Genomic DNA, 15,234 nt, shown 5'->3' with positions numbered 1-15,234 from the left:
GTTAATCCCTTTCTTATATTCCGGAGATGTTCTCCAATCCGGACCTTAAGGGGTCTTGTGGTGCACCAGCGCATGCCAGACAGCCGACAGCTGTCGCAGCCCTGCGATCGCCTCTGCCTGATTGACAGGCAGAGGCAGTCGCTGGGCGGGAGGGGGCAGGCCGGCGGCATTTGACCGCCATTTAGGGGGCGCAGCTGAGCAACACAGGCATGCATGGATCGTTGGGGGGGGGGGGGGGGGGGGCGCCGTGGCTGCATGATGTCACACGCAGCCGCTGTGACCCTCACAGCGACGAGTAGCTTCTGCCAGCGTGAAGGAGCTGCGCTGGCAGGGAGCTACTCCTAAAGTACAAAAGCATCGCCGCTGTGTGATGCTTTTGTACTTGTGGCGGGGCTAGTCGGGCCTGACATGCGGGGCGGACTAGCCCTGCGCTGGGCGTCTCCCCGCATGTCTGTGTGACTGATCGTAGATGTGCTAAATTTAGCACATCTACGATCAGCTCTGAATTAGGCCCTATAACAGGTCCCAGGATGTTACATTGTTGCAAGTAAGGGACTGCTACTGAATAAATGTAAAAGTATCCACTTCTTACCCAGCAAACAGACATTGAATAAGGAACTTGATTTTTATTAAGAAATAAAGTATAAAATAAACAGAAACAGGCAGTCGGTTATAATATTTTTATTTCACTACTTTTCTTTGTACACTTTGTGGGGAATTCAAATGTTTGAAAAGTCAGTTGGGAGTCTGTTTTTTCCTATCTAATAGACAGGAAAAAACAGACACCCAACCGACTTTTCAAACATTTGAATTTCCCCCTATATGTCTATATCTATATTTTAACAATATTTTGCACATCCCAAGCATATTCAGATATGCTTTTTAAAAGTAATTAAATAAAATTAATGTCTTAAATGGAACTTATGTGCACCAGAAGAGATCTTCTTTTGTTATTTTGTTGTATTCATGTTTGCAAGTAAAGCAAAAAAGCAAGTAACTTTTTTACTGGAACAAACCATGTTGCCATGTAAGGGAAGCAAATACATTTATATTCTTTCTGTGCAAGTTTAATACTGGCTGCTTTTGCATGTGGCCAGTGCTGCAAGTTTGGCGGTACAGGGCGGTACGGCGTACTGGTCAGAAATTCCAGGCCTGTACGCCGTACCGCCGGGCCGCCACTTTGCAGACACCGGGTGTTGGAGAGAGGGTGCTTCTCCTCTCCTGCATGGTGCACCTCTCCTGCCTGCCCGAGTCCAGGGTCCGACGGCGGCGGGGTGCACTGAAAAGCCGGTTCGTGTGCCAAACAGAGCTCGCGGACCGGCGGCCAATCAGGAGCCGGCACAGCCGAACCGCGAGCCCTGATTGGCTCGTGGACAGGCACCAGTTCTAATATACAGGATGATGCCGCCTCAGGAGGACGTGGAGACCATACTGAGGGAAGGAAGAGCGCTTGCTGTGCTCTCCCCAGCAGCAGGCCAACAGCAGAAGACTGTGCCATCCCCAGGCAGCAGCAACAGTGAGTTGCACTGCTGGGGCATATATGGCATTCTGGGGGCATGTGTATCTGGCACTGTGGGGGCATATCTGGCACTCTGGGGCAATGTGTATCTGACACTCTGGGGCAATATTTATCTAACACTCTGGGGCAATGTGTATCTGACACTCTGGGGCAATGTGTATCTGGCACTGTGGGGGCATTTTATGGCACTACTGGGGGCATTTGTGCATCTGGCACCGTGGGGCATTTGTGCATCTGGCACCATTGGGCATTTGCGTATCTGGCACTGTAGGAGCATATCTGGCATGGTGGGGGCATATCTGGCACTGTGGTGGCATGTGTATCTGGCATTATTGGGGTCACATGTGTATCTGGCCCGCCCACATGTATAGTTAAAAACAGATGTGTTGAACAAATGCGCTGCCTAAAACAATGACGCCTGCTTGAAAAACACAGGAATCCTCATCAAATTCCAAAGAAAGCAAAATAAAACATAAATATTTAACAAGTGGGCGCAAAGAACCTACATAGAGAATATCCTCAAGGTGAAGGATGTTCCAGGGATATCACAGACTGGGTTCTTAAATACTCAAACCACCATGTAGTCAGTCAGGTGGTAATTTTCTTTATGGAGATGTTCCAGAAATGTCACAGTCAGTGTTCTAAAATTCCCAATCCACCGTGTAGGTCAATCAGGTGGTAATATTCTTTATCTCAATGGAAAAAAGAATAGATCATGGTGCAGATCGAATTTAAAGGGACAAAAACGTTTTAAAAGACACAGGACACTCACAATTTACATAAAAAGGAAAAGCATGTAACCAATCAAATGGTACAGGCTGGAGTGTAGGCTTCTAACATTATCACGTTACCCTCCCAGAATGGTATTGGGACACCACTGGTGGTTCCGGATAGCACACCAGTTTGGAGCAGGCTTTGAAGTCAGAAGTCAGGCCACATCCACAGCAAGCAGAAAACGCCACCAGCTTAACGCGTTTCGGACAGTACTTGTCCTTCCTCAGAAGCTTGGTGGTAAATAAACCCTAACACATATATATACACTAAACATAATTGTGTAATACAGTCCATGTGTGTGGCGTTCTCCCGCCACACAGTAACGCCGCACGACCGCTCGTGGCCGGAAGTCACGTGACCGGAACCGGAAATGTTCATGCGTTCTAAAGTCTTTGCCAGAAGTTCGTCGTGCGTTCCATACTATGGTGAGACGGCGTGAACGTAATCCCTTACACATTTCAGTGGGACAAAGATCCTCCTGATCCATAACAACAAGTCCATGTCCATATAGTGCATAGAAAGAAACACATGAAAAGGCAATGTATGTGAAATGATCCACTTCTCAATAAGATAACAATTAAATGAGTCACTTTAAAAATGACTTTAAAAATTAAAAATTGAGGGATGGAAATAATATGTAATACACAATAAAACAGCAGAATAAAAATAAAAATAAGACACAGCAGAATAAAAACACAGCAGAATAAAAATCATTAGGCAGGCTAGAGGAACCACTTTAGTTCAAAATCCCCATTCAAACCTCCAGGGGAAAGGGTTTTTAAAAGGAAAATCCACTTCATCTCTGCTTTTGCTAAAATGCTTTCAGTATCTTTATTCTTCCATGATGCGGAGATCCCTTGTATGCCCCAGAACGCCTTAATGGCAGTGGGACTAGAGTTGTCCATTTTCTTAAAACGTGATAATGTTAGAAGCCTACACTCCAACCTGTACCATTTGATTGGTTACATGCTTTTCCTTTTTATGTAAATTGTGAGTGTCCTATGTCTATTAAAACGTTTTTGTCCCTTTAAATTCGATCTGCACCATGATTTATTCTTTTTTCCATTGAGATAAAGAATATTACCACCTGATTGACCTACACGGTGGATTGGGAATTTTAGAACACTGACTGTGACACTTCTGGAATATCTCCATAAAGAAAATTACCACCTGACTGACTACATGGTGGTTTGAGTATTTAAGAACCCAGTCTGTGATATCCCTGGAACATCCTTCACCTTGAGGATATTCTCTATGTAGGTTCTTTGCGCCCACTTGTTAAATCTTTGTTTTATTTTGCCCCCCCACATGTATATCAGCCCCCATTTTCATTGGCCATGCCCCATGTGGCATTTGGCCACACATTTTTTGGGCGCGCGCACCTTCGGCACACAGTACCTGTAAGAATTTTTTTCTACTTGCACCACTGCATGTAGCCCACAAATGTTAGACTGCTTTACTTTTACACTGCAAAATAGATTTCCGTTTTAACACACCCCATCCAAATCTAAATCTCTCTGCACATGTCACATTCGCCCCACCTACAGTGCAACATAGTTTTGTCCATTTGCTTGATTTTATGTTTTAGTAATAAACGTACTCATGCAAATTATAGGTGAGTGTGAGGACTTTAATCTGTAATCTGTGGTGCATTGGGAACCAGTGCAGCAGTTTTCAGAGGGCTTTCCATGTATTTATGGGGTACATTTACTAAGCAGTTATAAGGGCGGAGAAGTGAGCCAGTTGAGAAGTTGCCCATGGCAACCAATCAGCACTGAAGTAACATCTATAATTTGCATACTATAAAATGATACAGAGCTGCTGGTTGTTTGATGGGGAAATTTCTCCACTGGCTCACTTCTCCGCTCTTATCACTGCTTAGTAAATGTACCCCATAGTCTGAAAAACTGACATTTGTTGCTGCAGATCTTTAACATTTCTAACACATCTAATAATATTAACACGTTTTCACACTTTTAATTGCTTTTCACATAAGATAATGTATGCATAGTTTATGGTTATATTATTGGCTGCTTTTTTTCCTAAAAATATGTCTGATACAGTATATGAGAATTGTATGTATGGGCCTACTCTACAGTTTATTGAGAATTTCAATAGTTACAGTAAATTGGTCCGGAACAGGGGAGAACTAGGGGGGGTTATTAAGTGATGAACGCAGATGGCTGCATAAGCAGCCAGATCTGCGTTCATCTCTGCACATGCTGGGGCTGCCCAGCACAGGGCAAGGCCACTCAGCATGTGTAAGGCCACCTCCCGATGCATCCGCAATCTAATTGTGAACGCATCGTATCTAAGGTTGACCCCTGGCAGTGCAGCCTGACTGCGCTGTCAGGCAGTCAGCGATCATTTTTTTATTGGAGCAGCTGAGTGCGCTGTCATGCAGCTGCCCCAAAAATGGTCCCAGCCTGCCCCATTCACCCCGCCCTGCCCCCCCAATGCCGCGTCGCCACCCTGAAAATGCCCACCTCTGTCTATCATATTGCAGTTGCATCCATCTGGGATGTGACCACATTGTGTGAGTCCGGGCAGCCGCTGCACATGCGCAGTATGCCGCCACCAGCAATAACGGCAGGGTCTAAATGACCCCCAAGGTTCTGTCAGTTGTAATTGCAGGCTGAACCAGGCCCGCCACCACCCACCCACCTACCTTTCCTGGCTACAGCAACAAAATATATTCACACACCAGCTATGTACCTGGCCCTATAGTATAGATCATGCCCTTTACCTCACATACCACTCCGATACCTCATATACCTGCTCCCCAAAGCCTCAAACACCCAGAACTTCACACACTCAGAGGGAGGAGGATGGGGGCCACTGCTCTACTTCACAGCTGTCTCAACCCCAGCTCCCCACCATTACTAATTACATGCACTTCCTACCCGGCTCCCCTGAGGTACCCCGTGTGGAGCTGACCATGCTGGAGACAGGCTACTGGGAAGAGACCATCGTCATTTGTATGACCCATGGAGGGTGAAATAAAAAACAAATTCCCTTTTTTTAACTAAAATCACTTGGGATAGGGTTAAAGTCATGTTCTTCACCTAATTCACTCATAAAACCCCCCCCAACAATTTTGAAGCGGTTTTCGGTGAAATAAATTGTCAGTTAAGTGGTTAACAGCTCATGCTGAGCTCTAGGCGGACTTGAATATGATGAAAGACAAACTAGCAGATTTGGATGACAGGTCCAGGAGGAACAATGTGAAATGATGGAGCATTCCGGACTCCATCTCTCAAATGGAACTACTAGAGTATGCCACGAAACTGTTCCGGAAACTGCTCCCTAAAGTATCTATTCAAGATTTAATCATTGACCGCATCCATTGATTACCTAAACTACTCCAAGGAGTGACGAATACTCCAAAGGACACGCTTATGCGAATCCACTTTTACCATATAAATGAAAATATAATACGAGCGGCCAGAAAAGCGGAAGGTTCTGATTTATCAGGAGGTTTACAGATATTTTCAGATCTTTCTGCAGCTACCCTGGCGAACAGGAGACTGCTTAGCCCAATCACCATTGCTTTGCAAGATAATGAGATTCATTATTGTTTGGGTTTTCCTGTAAAACTGTTTTGTTACGTATGAATCTACATCATATGTTATATCTGCGGTTGAAGCAGGCGTTAAGCTGCTAGCTGAATGAGACACACCAGTTACTCTACCTGGTACGGCGGGAAGCCAGTAACTCAGGTTTGGGTCAAGGTTAAGTGAAAGAATTAATTACCTACATAGCGGGGCTGTACAATTACAAAATGCAGCTTAGGAAAATATCAAGAAATATATTTACACAATAAAGGTATTACACTGGCATTTATAACCTTGAATAATGTGTATAATATTTAAGTCTATTTGAAGAGGTTACAGCTAGGGTGGGTCTTGTTATCTAGTACTATACTCCCCCCCGAATGTTGTTTTTTGACAGTTTTCTTTTTTAATGGCAAACATAGTGACCCTAATTAGGGCTTTTTTCTTCAGGTTTAGTATGTGTTTTTTTTTAGCTTCCATTTCTTCCCTACTACTGTATGTGTTAATTTTTCTTTTTGGTACCAATACAAAACAGGTCTATAGAAATTGTGAATATAGTACAGCTAATAATTTCCTTACTTAAAATACTACACCAACTCGAGGAGCAAAAAAAAAAAATGACTATGATTATGATAAAGGGGAGCCCAGGAAAGGGCACCCTTTGCTTAACCAAGTTCAAGCACGCATTCAGTCAGTCAGCATCAGGTTCATACACGGCTGCAGCCAGTGACCAGTCATCAAAATAACCTTTGTAATAACTAGCCACACGTGTATATAGTGGAAAGTAATAGAGCAGAGAGAGAGCTTTATTTCCTACCAGCAGTGCATTATAAAGTGATACCAATTAACATATTGTGTCGTCGATTCCTGACACAAAGCTTAATCCTATTGGCTAATAAAACTTCTATCTTATACGTAATATGTTTGCCAACATCTATATTTTTTATATGTGCTCTTAAGTGGAATAACTAGGGGGTTTTCCTAACCTCGAAACCTACATATGTCTGGTTATATTTTTACACCTGCTGTACCGCAAACTGACAAATACCCTTTGAAGCTCACATGTCTAGCTGCTGACATTATATTTCTGCTAGGAAATTACCGTAAAATATATCTTAGATAAAGGTCATAACTTCACAATGTGGGTTCAAACAAAATGCAGTGTCTGTACTTTTTCCTGTTTCAATTCTAAGCTGAAAAACAATTTGAAACAACTTGTCAGATAAAATGGAGTCTTATGAACAAATATGGCTTCCATCTTTATCAACTTCCCCTCTTTGTTTCTAATTGTAATTTACCCTTCCTTTACCTGGTCATTGATTCTATAGGGACACCTACTTTCACGACTGGTGTACCATAAGGGCACTCCAGGCATGGGCTAGTCCATTCAACATCCCTATGCTGGGGCAGAACCAATGTTCCCTATTTTCTTATCCCTAACCACAAAAGAAAGTTCATAAATGAGAAGCGTTTTCTGAAGATGAGATCGTGATAATGTTCATAGTCCTTGCTTAATAGTTTTTGAAAGTCTTTTTGACTCAATATTGTGACAGCAATGTTTCTTTAGATCACATCATCATAACAGCAGGGACAGCTTCTGAGTATCTTGTTTGGCAGCTTTCACAGTAGTGTGATGTGGAGTTATATATTATAGCTCTTCCAATAAGTTTCATATAAATTGGTTGCGGTTTAGCAGTTTCAGCAATGCCTTAGGTAGAAAAACATTTTAGTGTCAGTATTCACATAATAAGCCTTAAAATATGCAATTAATAGCAAAACAAGTCCCTTAGCAACAATAGATAATATTCCTGAAAAGCAATTGGCTGTATAGTGTTTATAAAACCAAGAAAAGAAAGAATCTGGAAATACACTGGTATAATTATGATTAGTAGCAAACTGATATTTCAACTGTATTACTTCATTTATCTTTTCATTAATAATATCCTTTGGGTTAGTATCATTAGTTAAATAAGTGCAACATTTAACTACATATACAGTTTGTAACGTGACACAATAGCCTGCAGATACAGTAAACAATTGATGACAACTGTTTATATTGGTCCTGTTTTACATTCAATGACTAGCATCTTCTATGCCTATTTGTCTTTACCTGGGTAATTGTTGACATCCTATGTGTATTCCCTTTTGTTCTGTTATTTTTGGCATAGTTACTGATTATTGCACTATTACTTGACTCCTTATATAAGTAAGGTTCAATCATTACTGTTTATATAAGAATAATCATGCTAACAAGAAGAACTAAGTAACACATTATACATCCCCCAGACCCTTATATGGCCTGGGGCCTATTAAATTGTATCTATATATTTTGATTGTGTATCGTGATTGGATAATACTTCCTTTGTCACTTTCTTGCAATGAGATGCGTCTATTCACGAGTCTTTTTCACTTAACGTGACTGAAGTGGCGGTAGTCAACAGAACTTAAAACGGTCCTTTGAATTTGGGTTCAAGAGACTTTCTTTTTCTTAGTGACCACCCAATCACCTTGCTTTAGTTCATGTGAGTCTTGGGAACAGTTGGTGTCTGGAATAGAATCAAAAACTTTGCCGTGCAATTTGGTTAGTTGCTGTTATATATGCATTACATAATAAGTTAAGTTACCATGCTCATGTTGCAGTTGCTGTGGAAATAGCATACTGTCCTAGCAACAATACCAAAATAAGATTTCATATGGTATTAACCCATGCTTTTCACTTGAAGTATTTGTGAGAACAAAGCAATGGGTAAACCTTCTAGCCATGTTTTGCCTGTTTCTGTAACTTATTTTTATAGCTTTAGTTTTAAGGTAATAAGTTTTTCTACATGTTTACTACTCTGCCTATAGGGAGTGTAAAAGGCCTGAGTAACACCTAAATCTGACAGAATTTTGCCTAATACTTCTCCTGTGAAATGGGTACCTCTGTTGCTTTCAATAACTTAAGATACTCCATATCTACATATTACTTCTTGCATTATCTTCTTTGCAACTGTTTTTGGCGTTTGCTGCTTTACAATGCCAAGCTTCAACCCAATTTGAGAATAGGTCTTTGCACACAAGAACATTTTTATACCCAGAACATTTAGGTAACTGGATAAAGTCTATTTGTAATCTCTGAAAGGGGTAGCAAGTTTGTGGGGTACTTTTTGCTGGTACCTTCACAACCTTTCCTGGGTTATGTAAAGCACAAGTTACACACCCTGCAACATAAGCTTGTGCTGCCTGTGTGAAACCTGGTGCTACCCAATGCTGGTTCAGAATCCTCACCATTGCATCTCTTGATTGGTGAGTTTTTTATGCAATATTTGTGCTAAGACTGGGTAAAGTGAGCGTGGTAAACAGATACGGTTCTCCACCATCCACCTGTCACCGTGTATTCGCCCACCTAATTATTCCCAATCCTTTTTCTCCTTGCCTAAGGCCTGTGCTTGTAATTTGCACAATAACTGTAAGTCTAATGACTCTGGTGTGACAGTTAACATCACCTGAGTGTCTGGCAGAGGCTGGACTGCTGCAGCTTTTGCAGCCTGATCAGCTAGAGCATTTCCTCTGACCTCTGCAGTATCCTCTTTAAGGTGCGCGTTGACCTTTATGACTGCTAATTTCTTTGGCAATTGAAAGGCAGCAAATAATGCCCTAATACAGTCTGCATGTTTTATTGGCTTTCCTGAAGAACCTATAAAATTTCCGCTCTTCCAGATAACTGCATAGTCATGGGCAATACCAAAGCAGTACCTTGAGTCTGTATAAACGTTAACTGTTTGACCTTTAGCATAAATACAGGCTGCCATCCGTGCCCTAAGTTCTGCCTCCTGAGCTGAACTACCTGATGGCAAGGGTTCTTGTATTAAGATGTCTGTCTCTGTTGTAACTGCAAAACCTGTATGAGGTTCCCCATCCACATAGTACCTGGAGCCATCCACAAATAAATGTAAATCTGCATTTAGTAGAGGATGTTCCTGTATTTCTGGTGTACTTGCGGCTTCAAGGGTCATTAACTCTATACAATCATGTTCTTGAGCGTGTGTAGAAATTGAAAAATTTGATTGGTTTTCTGTGCCTGTCATTTCATCATCACTCGCACCATTCCCCTTTTGAAACCAGTGGCAATAATGTAGCTGGGTTCAAAGAAGTACAATGTTTGATAGTGACATTGGATGGTGTAAGCAATGCTACTTTATATTTGGTTAGTCTAGCAGCAGATAAATGTTTAGTCTGCGCTTGGTTCAGAATTTCAGTCACTGAGTGAGGCACCTGTACAGTTAAGGGATGACCCAGAACAATATCAGCAGCTTTGTCTAACAATAACGCTGCTGCTGCTACTGACTTGACACATGTTGGTGCTGCCCGTATGACTGGGTCTAACTGTACTGAGTAATACGCTAGGGGTCGCTGTTTGTCACCATGTACCTGCGTTAATATATATATTTTTTTTTTATGGCCTGAAATTTCACAACAAAACAAATTGAAAGGCCTTGCATAATCAGGAAGTCCCAGTGCTGGTGCTGATATTATGTTTGTTTTTAGCTGACAAAAAGCATTTAGCTGTTCTTGTGTCATGAGTAATGCACCTTGTGCATTTTGTCCCTTTAGGGCATCATATAACACTAGTAGTTTTTGTGATGCGCCTACAATTCACTCTTTGCAATAAGTGATCAGTCCTAAAAGGATATGAGTTTGAGGAGGTTTAACTTTTGAAATAATTTTCCTCCTTTTTGTAGTGATATGCTTACTATAAGCAGAAATGCAGTGTACCAGAAATTGTACTTTGTCTGGTGCATATTGTAACTTATTTCTATGTACCCTACATTTCTTTTTTTTTAATATATGAATAGCAATAAGTCTTGACATTTGGGTTTTATTTAAAAATACCTTACACTTGTTGTTCTTTTGATGGCATCATATAAAACTTAGTTTTCTGTGATGCCTTTGGAATGTATTTTGTACAATAGGTGATTAATTTTAGAAATGACTTAAGCTGTTGTAAGGTGCGTCATAGAGATATTTCCAAAATAAACCTCCCTCCTTTACTGTTATATGCCAAGCATCAACAGTGATGCAATGTTAATGTATGTTCACCTAACATCTTTTAGAGGTATTATTTATGCATTGTTACAGTTTACAGTTACAATCTTTATTTTATACCATGTAAATGTAATTGTATCATGAGGGAAGACTTTTATCTTAGGGGTATGGACTATAACTACAGTTCTGCCCACTTCTCATACCTAGTTTACTTTATCACTTGGCCCCACCCCTTGTAATAGTTACCCAAACACTTCCTGATTCTCTGACATTTCATTATACACTGTAACTGGAACAGCAACGAGCTGTACATTAAAGAAAATATTCTCTTACATCTGTAACATGTTCCTAATTATTTACCTATGAACTGTTACTGTTTTAGACACAGAGATATTAATTTTACTGTGGAGATTTGTTTAATGCAAATACATGTCATATTTTTAGTCTTATGACAGCCCTTTGCTATTGGCTGGGGCAATATTCATTTGGCCACAACACATTTCATTATACTTATCCAAAACTTTATATTAAGAGAATACTATTTTACACACACAATTAAAACACTGAGAGTGAGCCAGCACTCTCCCAACTCCGAACAGGGGTTAGCTGGAGTTTAATGATAAACCATTAGAACTTACATAATACATTATATTACACACTTCCATTGAAGTCTACAAGTCATTTGTAGCCACTGATAAAATACATATTTACCAATGTAATTTACAGACTATATATATTTTTTTTATTTTGTGGCACAAAATGACAGAAAAGGGCAAACATACTGATTACAATTTATGAATAATTTCTTTACACAATTTGATAAGCATGCAGTTTCAGAGACAAAAGCAGCCTGAAACTGAGACTTTTGGACCTCAGTTTTACCTAATGACGGACCAGACCAGCCCACATGGGAAGGCAAAAAGAAGTCAAGAATAGATTACCACCAGCTGGTTTTATGTTTGCATTTCCATGCCACCTGAGTCCAATTGTCCATCACTAAGCAGGATCCAGAACACTTATAACCCTTTTTGGATTTTATTTCTAGGTTTAAATTATTTTTAATTTTTTTTTACATGTTTAATGGACTTCTTAAATTGTTGTTTAACATCAGGGAGTTCTGTAACTGTTATGTTAACAGTTCTGAAGTTTTTTATATCATGCAGTGGTTCAGCGCAACTTTTGGCGCACTGGATTAGGTCCGTCAGCAGCTACACCAGGTGTGACAGCATTTTATGTGCACATCGGATATAGTTTGCAGGGACCAAATCCTTAAGTAAATTATACACTGGAGGTGCAGATGCCAAACTTGAGACCATACATAAATTTTTGTTAGGAGACATTTTTGGTCTCTTGACATTACATGCTGTACAATTTTTAGTCTACCAATATATTAGTCTGTGGCATGCACATATTCAGGTATAATTAGTAGGTCTTTTATTTTTTTAACACTGGCAACCATTTACTGATTAACTTTTTAGATTTAACAGATTTCCTAACATTTGGTTCTTTTTTTTTTTTACAGGGCTTACATTTATAGGACCAAGGTGTTTGACTAATTGGACATAGTGTATCATCTGGTGGGTTACAATGTCTACAATTTGGACATGCCCAGTACGGATACCCTTTGGTTTTCTTGGGACCTCTATGTATCATTGTTTCCTGTCCAGATATGTCTGCATCTTTAAAATCATCCATATTAATTAGAGCCATTTGTTCTTGAGTTTGTCCTAACTCTTCTAACTTTTTCTTATACCGAAGTAATTTACCTGTTTTAATCCACAAATCAAGACTCTGTTCCAGATTATTATCCTTCACATATCTCCCATAGGTTACTTCTAATTTGTTTCAACCTATCCGGGTCTAGTAGTCACTTTTGCCCATTGAAACAATCGTCTCATACCCTTCAAGCATTGCTCACCATGTACATTCTTCATAATGTCCATGGCACTCAGAGGTGCTTCATCCGAAGGATAAGTATTTGTATTTCCCAATACTTATGGCCAGTAAGTATTCAATAAAATCCGGGAAATATCAGTAGCCTGGATCTAACGGATCCTCAGAGATATAACTGTGAGGAAAATTGCCTGAAACAGAGGTGATCTGTAACCAATTTTTCCCAAACCCCTTCTTCTGCGTTATACACTATGGCTTTTAAAATAAATGAATATCCTTTTCCTAACTTATGTATGATAACTATGCAGACACAATCCTGACAGGAAATTTAACTTGCATTCAGTGCTCGCTCTAGTCTGTGGTTACAGCTCACGGAAGAGAGAGAATTTTTTTTTTTAAACGGCTTCCGTTCCTGTTTTTTTTTTTTTTAAACTCTGTACGCTATAATTTTTAAAGCGACAGGACGTACTGTATAATACAACCAAAGTATGCAAGTCAGATGCAATGATATTCTACTGTGAGTACAATTTAGACTCTTATATTGTGTACAATATACTGCTCTGAATCTTTTAATTCAGACAGTATATCAGACCACTTCCTTCCAATGTCTCTTACTGTAGGAATGAAATGACAACAAACTGGTGCAAAAATGTCAAATCCTTCTTCCCAAGGTTCAGAAAATAGGGGAGATTCTCCTGGACTACAAATATAATGTAAATAAAATGTCTGATCGTGGTGTGCCTTTACTAAGAGTACTACACACTTACAAAGGGGACATGTCTGTTTCATAACTCTGACTTATTTTTTAAAAAGTCTTTCTACAATATCCTACACATATAGACTGCAGTAACACAAATTTAACCTACGTTTTAATTCTCAATATAAGACAAAACAAGACAGTGGTTTAACAACCCATCAGTTGGTTATATGCAGACACACTCTAAATACTCAGAATTCATTTACTTCCACATTCATTCATTGTTACGCCTTTATAACACATATATAAGCACATATAAGCAAGAGATAGAATGAAAATGAGAAAAACCTGTTTACTGAGTGAACTTTGTGCGTACGATCCCGATGCCTGTCTCCCAGCGGAACATAGTGGATAGTTAACAGGAATGAGAATCTTCAGAGAAATATCTCTACGTACCATGCATGGATTTTGAGTCTCAGTCCAGGAACCGTCCGCTCAGTCGTCCGCTGTTCAACAGGTGATGTGGGATCTTGCTGGAAACCTCCATATTGATAAAGGGGAGCCCAGGAAAGGGCACCCTTTGATTAACCAAGTTCAAGCACGCATTCAGTCAGTCAGCATCAGGTTCATACACGGCTGCAGCCAGTGACCAGTCATCAAAATAACCTTTGTAATAACTAGCCACACGTGTATATAGTGGAAAGTAATAGAGCAGAGAGAGAGCTTTATTTCCTACCAGCAGTGCATTATAAAGTGATACCAATTAACATATCGTGTCGTCGATTCCTGACACGAAGCTTAATCCTATTGGCTAATAAAACTTCTATCTTATACGTAATATGTTTGCCAACATCTATATTTTTTATATGTGCTCTTAAGTGGAATAACTAGGGGGTTTTGCTAACCTCGAAACCTACATATGTCTGGTTATATTTTTACACCTGCTGTACCGCAAACTGACAAATACCCTTTGAAGCTCACATGTCTAGCTGCTGACATTATATTTCTGCTAGGAAATTACCGTAAAATATATCTTAGATAAAGGTCATAACTTCACAATGTGGGTTCAAACAAAATGCAGTGTCTGTACTTTTTCCTGTTTCAATTCTAAGCTGAAAAACAATTTGAAACAACTTGTCAGATAAAATGGAGTCTTATGAACAAATATGGCTTCCATCTTTATCAATTACATTTTTATCACTGAACGTAGGCTAGCACTAGATACTTTTCATCACCTTAAGAGAAAAATAGTTGTCATTCAAGAAACTCACTTTCTTGTGAAACTCCACCAATAATGAAAAATGCTAGCTATAGCAGGGTGTATTTTGTAAATGGCCCCAATAAAACTCATGGAGTGGCTCTTCTGTTCCATAATTCAGTCTCAATTACACTAAAAGCTGACAAGGAGGGTCGATATATGATCCTAACAGGAGAACTCGAGGGAAAGGAATATACCATAGTTTCTTTGTATGCACCCAATAGACAACAAATCCAGTTTCTAAGTAAGACACTCGAATTGATCCATAAAGTACATAGAGGTCATGTAATAATGGGAGATTTTAATTTAGTTCCTAATCGAAGTATGGATAGAACATCCATTAGCACTGTAGGAAATAGTAGCCAAAAGCTAGGCATGTCGAAAAAGTTGTGTCATTTGCTATCAGAATATAATCTGTATGACCCATGGAGGGTGAAATTCCCATCTACTACAGATTTTACTTTCTTCTCTCATGTTCACCTGACATTTTCACGTATAGGTAAAAGAAAATAGA

Source organism: Pseudophryne corroboree, chromosome 6, assembly GCF_028390025.1.
Source record: "Pseudophryne corroboree isolate aPseCor3 chromosome 6, aPseCor3.hap2, whole genome shotgun sequence".
NCBI lineage: Eukaryota > Metazoa > Chordata > Amphibia > Anura > Myobatrachidae > Pseudophryne > Pseudophryne corroboree.
Note: the sequence above shows the minus strand (reverse complement) of the source record.